We start from the raw sequence: 6,873 nt of genomic DNA, 5'->3' as shown, positions 1-6,873 counted from the left end.
GTGCAGGTGAGCGCCACAATCAGGACTGCATACGACCGAGGCACACAGGGCCAACACCCGGCATCATGGTGTGGGGAGCAATCTCCTACACTGGCCGTACACCACTGGTGATCGTCGAGGGGACACTGAATAGTGCACGGTACATCCAAACCGTCATCGAACCCATCGTTCTACCATTCCTAGACTGGCAAGGGAACTTGCTGTTCCAACAGGACAATGCACGTCCGCATGTATCCCGTGCCACCCAACGTGCTCTAGAAGGTGTAAGTCAACTACCCTGGCCAGCAAGATCTCCGGATCTGTCCCCCATTGAGCATGTTTGGGACTGGATGAAGCGTCGTCTCACGCGGTCTGCACGTCCAGCACGAACGCTGGTCCAACTGAGGCGCCAGGTGGAAATGGCATGGCAAGCCGTTCCACAGGACTACATCCAGCATCTCTACGATCGTCTCCATGGGAGAATAGCAGCCTGCATTGCTGCGAAAGGTGGATATACACTGTACTAGTGCCGACATTGTGCATGTTCTGTTGCCTGTGTCTATGTGCCTGTGGTTCTGTCAGTGTGATCATGTGATGTATCTGACCCCAGGAATGTGTCAATAAAGTTTCCCCTTCCTGGGACAATGAATTCACGGTGTTCTTATTTCAATTTCCAGGAGTGTACATGCATTAATACTTGTTCCATAGATCGTGAATACGACATTTCGTAATAATATATAACATGTCACTTTAACATAAGTTTTCTTTACACAATTTTTTTTTCTTTTTATTTTTCCACAGTTACTACTTCATATCTAAAAATTCGTCTATTGTGTAGAAGGAGTTGTCATTCAGAAATTCTTTTGATTTGCTTTTAAATGTTGGTTGGCTACCTGTTAGACTTTTAATGCTGTGTGGCAAATGACTGAAGATTTTTGTGGCAGTGTAATTCACCCCTTTCTGTGCCAAAGGCAGATTTAATCCTTTCCTCTAGTGTTGCGGCTATGCTTTTCTCTGTTATTTTTGAATTGGGTGGGTTATTAATAACAAATTTCATAAGTGAATGTATGTATTGCGAAGGTACTGTGAATATCCCAAGTTCCTTAAATAAATGTCTGCAAGATTATATTGGGTGGGCTCCAGATATTATTCTGATTACACGCTTTTATGCAATGAATACGCGAATTGGGATGGAAGTCATTAAAGCAAAGACGTTTTTCGTCGCGGCGAGATCTATTTACGAAATTTCAGTCACCAACTTTCTCTTCCGAATGCGAAAATATTTTGTTGAGCCCAACCTACATAGGTAGGAATGATCATCAAAATAAAATAAGAGAAATCAGAGCTCTAACAGAAAGGTTTAGGTGTTCGTTTTTCCCGCGCGCTGTTCGGGAGTGGAATGGTAGAGAGATAGTATGATTGTGGTTCGATGAACCCTCTGCCAAGCACTTAAATGTGAATTGCTGAGTAGTCATGTAGATGTAGATGAATACTTTTTCTCTTAATGATGAATACCCCAAAATATGATGTCATATGAAAGCACTGAATGAAAATAGACATAGGAGGCTAATTTACTGATATAGTTATCATCAAAACTTGCAATAACCCTAATAGCATAAGTAGCTGAACCTAACTGTTTCAGCAGATCATCGATGTGTTTCTTCCAATTCAATTTCTCATCAATGCATGCACCCAGATATTTTGAATATTCTGCCTTAGCAACAGACTTCTATTTGTAGTCTATTTTATTGCCTTCTAGAATACAAACTGTCTAGCCAACACAGATTAAATGCACTGATACACATAGCAAGGTAACATCTGCTCTTTTCATTCATATATGTCTTCAGATCAAGTTCGTTGTACTTAAATTGAAAAGACACAATTGACAGTTGCCACGTAGTTGGTAATTCATTTCGTTAGTTACGTTCAATGGTCACAATTCCGTTTCAATTTTTATATCTTCTGCAGCTATAACCCTGGATATGACATCTAAAGTACTCCTGGTTGTGTCTCAGGGACCTGCAATCGGTCAAAGCGGCTAACAGTGACCAATTGCGCTTCTTTAAAAAGTTGACTCTGTCTTTCTCACAGTGTCTACACTGAAATAAGATGTGATTTATATCTCCATTTGTTTCTTCTTCACACTGCCTTTGGGGTGTCTCCTGTATGCTGATTCTGCATAAATGGGCAGGGAAAGATCCATGACTGGGACCCATTCTCGCAGTGGATGTTATAATTTTCCTTGAATGTTTGTACTTCCAAAACCATGGCTATCTTGGTATGAACGTCTGTATATGAGTATAGCTTTTGCCTTTTGTTTGTGACTTCCATTCCATTCTTCGTGCCACAGGAGAAGCGCTTGTTCTTTTACTGTTAAGAGATATTCTGTACATGAGAGTTTAATGTCCATAGGTCTTCTGCTGCTAATCGCATCTCTCGCTAATTGATCGGCTTTATCATTGTATAGAATGCCAGAATGTGATTTGACTCATGCAGATTCTGTAATCTGACCAATCTTCATAGCTTGGTGATAATGATCCACTATGTCGATAGTGTGTTTTCTTTTGTTCCAGTTCCTGTAACCAATTGCTCTCAGAACACTTTAAGAATCGGTGATCATTACTGCCTTGGGTATTCTAAGAGATACTGACTGTTTGATTGCCTATATAATAGCGAAACTTACATCTAGAAACACGGAAGCGTCGCTTGGTAGCTGAAACTTTCCTTCGTCTGCATTTTCTGGACAGAAGAAAGCGCATCCGCTATGATTTTCCGTCCCCATTTTTGAGCCATCTGTGTAGAGTTGAAGATATCCTGCCCATTTTTCTGTCAGGTGTGTTGTAGATGAAAACTGCTCGCATCCTTTTCCTTTGCTGGAACAGTCGACGTATGTTAGCTAGTAGACATATTTTCCAGGTGAAAACCTGTCACTGTCGTTTCCGCAGAAGGCCGAGTGACTTGTGCCTAGGGACAGCAAAACTTGGTGCCGATCGGTAGCGCTCGGCAAACATTGTGTCTTACGGGTCTGTAGAGAGCCTAAGGGACCGCAGTTCTTAGCGCTTCCTAGTGACGGACAGTGAAAGCCTACATTCACCTTGGGACAAGGAGCTTTCGATTCATTCCGCGCGAAATTCAAAATTGCATGTTAATTATTGAAGTTTTTAATCTCATTTACATAGTCACAGTCTTCACGCCGCAGCGTGTCGAAGTGCCTATCCTGCTTATGCAGTTTTTAAAGCCTACAGTTTACGGTAATGAAGCATTTTACAAAAAAAAAATCTCGAGAATATACCTGGCAGCTAAAAACATAAAAACAGACTATGAGTAGTTCTTCACGAGAAAAGTGTTCCAGTACTAATTACTTCACTGATTAACAATATACGTTTCAGACTACAACTACAGAGGTCTACATGGACGGACTGGTTAGAATGATATGTTTATCGCTGGTGGCCGCACAAACGTAATGGACATGTGTTTCCTCCATTAACCTGGAGCTGAATTTGACCTTTAAGTAACTTTTCTCGAGAAATTCGCATCCATCAGTTTACGAGTAGCTTTTTATTTTTATGTAACATTCCTTCCAGCACATTGAATTTGCCAATAACACAAATACTTGTAATTATATTTTACACATTAGTACTGACCTAGGAAATTTTCTTGCTTAAGATGTTTCGGACGAAGAAATTGCAAGTAAGGTGCAAACTGTGTTGCAGAAATTCATGATTATTGATCATGAAGATTAGTTTAGCGCTGTATAACGATGTGAGTTTTGAATAAAACTTGCCTGTGGTGTCTGATTGCGAGTAGTGTTTTCCTTGATAAATAAAAAGCAAATAAAACTGTCACTGCTAATGATAATGAGTTAAAAAATTAAAGCAAACTGTTAAAGCACATTTTTTTTTATGATGAGGACCATGACTAAGTATGACTAAGTACATGACACTATGTTTGTTCAATACAATTTTTAATCCTATAAATGTCTCATAAATGAGATTTTAAACTACACATACAGCAAATGAGACATTCTATATCAGAACTTTCAGATAAATGTAAACTATTTTTATTTCGTCACTTTCGTTTTTGATGAAATTTGGTATAAATTACAGATATGAGAAGCCAGATATTTGGTGTGAGAGTAGAAGAATTCCAGGCAACATCGTTCTTCCCATCATTTTCTGGATTAGCAACATTAAAATTCATTTACGAAAATTTCGATTATCATCCCTGTATTTTGTGCCATATGCTGATATGTGTTTTTATTAACGCGATATGTTGCAGTGGGCAAATTTTGGCTCACCCGATTGGCACCAAGGTTTGCTGTCCCCAGACACAAGTAGACGAGTGGAATGTATCTTTGGTTATGTTTGGCTTTGGTAATGTTTACATGTACTAGTGTTGGGCTAAACTGCGATTTTCCGATATCTGTGATTTCTGTGAATGCTACTTTTCAGTATCTCTTATTCTTAACTGTGATTTGTCGCAGTTAAGAGTCGCAGTTAAGGAACCTAAGTCGCGTATCCCTCCGCCACTGCTATTTCTGCTACTTCCGCGATTTCTGCGACTTCTGCTACTTCTGCTACTTCTGCGATTTCTGCTACTTCTGCGATTTCTGTGACTTCTGCTACTTCTGCGATTTCTGTGACTCCTGCGATTTCTGCGACGTACCACCGTATGAAAAAGTTACATCTGTCCACACAGAAAATTGCATCTCAACAAATCTGTCATTGGTAAGTATGTTTTACGTTTATTCTTCCGTTGGCTTTAATTTTGTATTAAAGAAACAACTGTGAAAATATTAATAGTGTAATTAATATGTAAGTAGCCGCACAGTACCGTAATAGTTCGTGTTTAGAAAATGAATTCTAACATATTGTTATGTTCATAGGTACCTGAACTACATTTCAGTCACTCAGTAAAGTGATAATTCAAAATATCATTGTCAACAGAGCTGAAGAAATTGTCAGTCTTTAGACCGTTTTCGTCAGACGAGAGGTTAGTTTCTAAGCGTTTTGATGGATTTAATTACTTCAGTGAGATCGTTCTTGCGAATGTGATATAGCAAATATTAGCAAATGTGATATAGCAAATATTAGCAATGTACTCTGTCAATTATATTGCTAGTAAAGTGACAGCAAAAATTGTTTAATAATCCTTGTGTTTTTGCAGACGCAGTTCTGACCGATTACTGTTTGCTGTACATATCTATCCACATCAAGGCTGTTGAGAGAGACTCGTGAAGATTCAAGGCAGCTCTTAGAGGATTTGGAGTTTAAAAGTGAAATAATTATGAAATAAGTGTGTGACTGATTAAAGTGTTTTATTGAAGTCGTTGTGCGATTTTAAAGGAATAATAAATGTTAAATACATTGAGTGAATAATAAAAATGTTATTTTCCACATGTTAAGCCGTCCTATACCCGTAATTTTCCGCCACTTATTTATTGGTAAACACTTGTTGGATACCGACGTGCCGCCCCCCCTCCCCCCCCCCCCCCCTTTCTCGCCAATCTTGGTGTGACACTGACCTGTAACATATCCCGAAGTCTACAATATGCATTTTGAGGCTGTTGATATGTAAGTGGGAAGTACAGATCTTCCAGTTAAATCAGGAATAGCTTAAGTGCATTACTTGAAAGTGACACAGGAAAAGCTGACTTATGTAGGTGGTAGTAGTGTCGGCAAAAAGTTCTTGTGTGTGAAGTTGCCATGTAGAACACCAGGTGTAAAACTTTTCTCCCGAGTCTTGAACTGTGTCGGAACAAAAGTGAGGCATTCATATGACTGTTTTCATTTCTCTACACTTACACAGATGTCTGAGTTCTGCTGTGTTAACATTGTAAAGTCCTGTAGGCATGTGGAGTATTAACCAAAACTGTCATATTGGAAGCAGAATCAAACACATTTGTTACGTTACTTGATATTTTCAGGAGAAAAAGGCAATGTTGCTTCTTATTAATATAATACATTCAGAGTCACAGCAGTATTTGACCAACCATAACTGATGCTGAATGTGCATGTCGTCATATAATATGAAGGGCTTATTTCAATAGTGGTACAAGTCCATTACCTACACTTTTCTGTCTATACTACCACTATTGAAATAAGCCCTTCATATGCACACACAGCACATCGATCTCGTGAGGCACAAGGCTCTCATAACGAAGTACGTACGTCGGTCAACAGATGACACTAGGAAAAGTATGTTAACTGCGCTTTTTAGTTGCTACTTGCGACTCTTAGTTGCGATTTGTCACAGAAATCGCAGTTTGACTCTGTAGCGAATAGCGTAGTATGAACTTTGCTCAACAGATGGCAGTGCTAACTGCGCTTTTTAGTTGCTACTTGCGACTCTTAGTTGCGACTTGTCACGGAAATCGCAGTTAGACTCCATAGCGTACCGCAGAGATGGACGTAGTACGAACTTTGACCCACAGATGGCACTGTTAACCGCGCTTTCTAGTTGCTACTTGCGACTCTTAGTTGCGACTTGTCACGGAAATCGCAGTTAGACTCCATAGCGTACCGCAGAGATGGACGTAGTACGAACTTCGGCCAACAGATGCCACTGTTAACCGCGCTTTTTAGTTGCTACTTGCGACTCTTAGTTGCGACTTGTCACGGAAATCGCAGTTAGACTCCATAGCGTACCGCAGAGATGGACGTAGTACGAACTTCGGCCAACAGATGCCACTGTTAACCGCGCTTTTTAGTTGCTACTTGCGACTCTTAGTTGCGACTTTTCACTGAAATCGCAGAAAGCAGTGCTAAATTCGACCAATAGATGGCTCACGTCTTTGAATGTGAAATACTACTTGCGACTGCTAACTGTGACTGAAATCGCAGTTAGATTCTGTAAAGTTGCTACTGTGATATCTGTGACTTCTCGGTCATTGCG

The 6,873-nt window shown here is 40.0% G+C and overlaps 1 long non-coding RNA gene across 1 annotated transcript; it reads left to right on the top strand.

Annotated features, from left to right (window-relative positions):
- Window positions 1-4,559: 4,559 nt before the first annotated feature.
- Window positions 4,560-5,262, top strand: LOC126418833 (uncharacterized). The gene is made up of 3 exons (XR_007575898.1): window positions 4,560-4,706; window positions 4,865-4,971; window positions 5,146-5,262. It is a non-coding gene; the product is annotated as an uncharacterized LOC126418833 (long non-coding RNA).
- Window positions 5,263-6,873: the final 1,611 nt, after the last annotated feature.

This window comes from Schistocerca serialis, chromosome 9, assembly GCF_023864345.2.
Source record: "Schistocerca serialis cubense isolate TAMUIC-IGC-003099 chromosome 9, iqSchSeri2.2, whole genome shotgun sequence".
NCBI classification, from domain to species: domain Eukaryota; kingdom Metazoa; phylum Arthropoda; class Insecta; order Orthoptera; family Acrididae; genus Schistocerca; species Schistocerca serialis.
The sequence above is the reverse complement of the archived record's forward strand: the minus strand, read 5'-3'. Positions and strand labels throughout refer to the sequence as shown.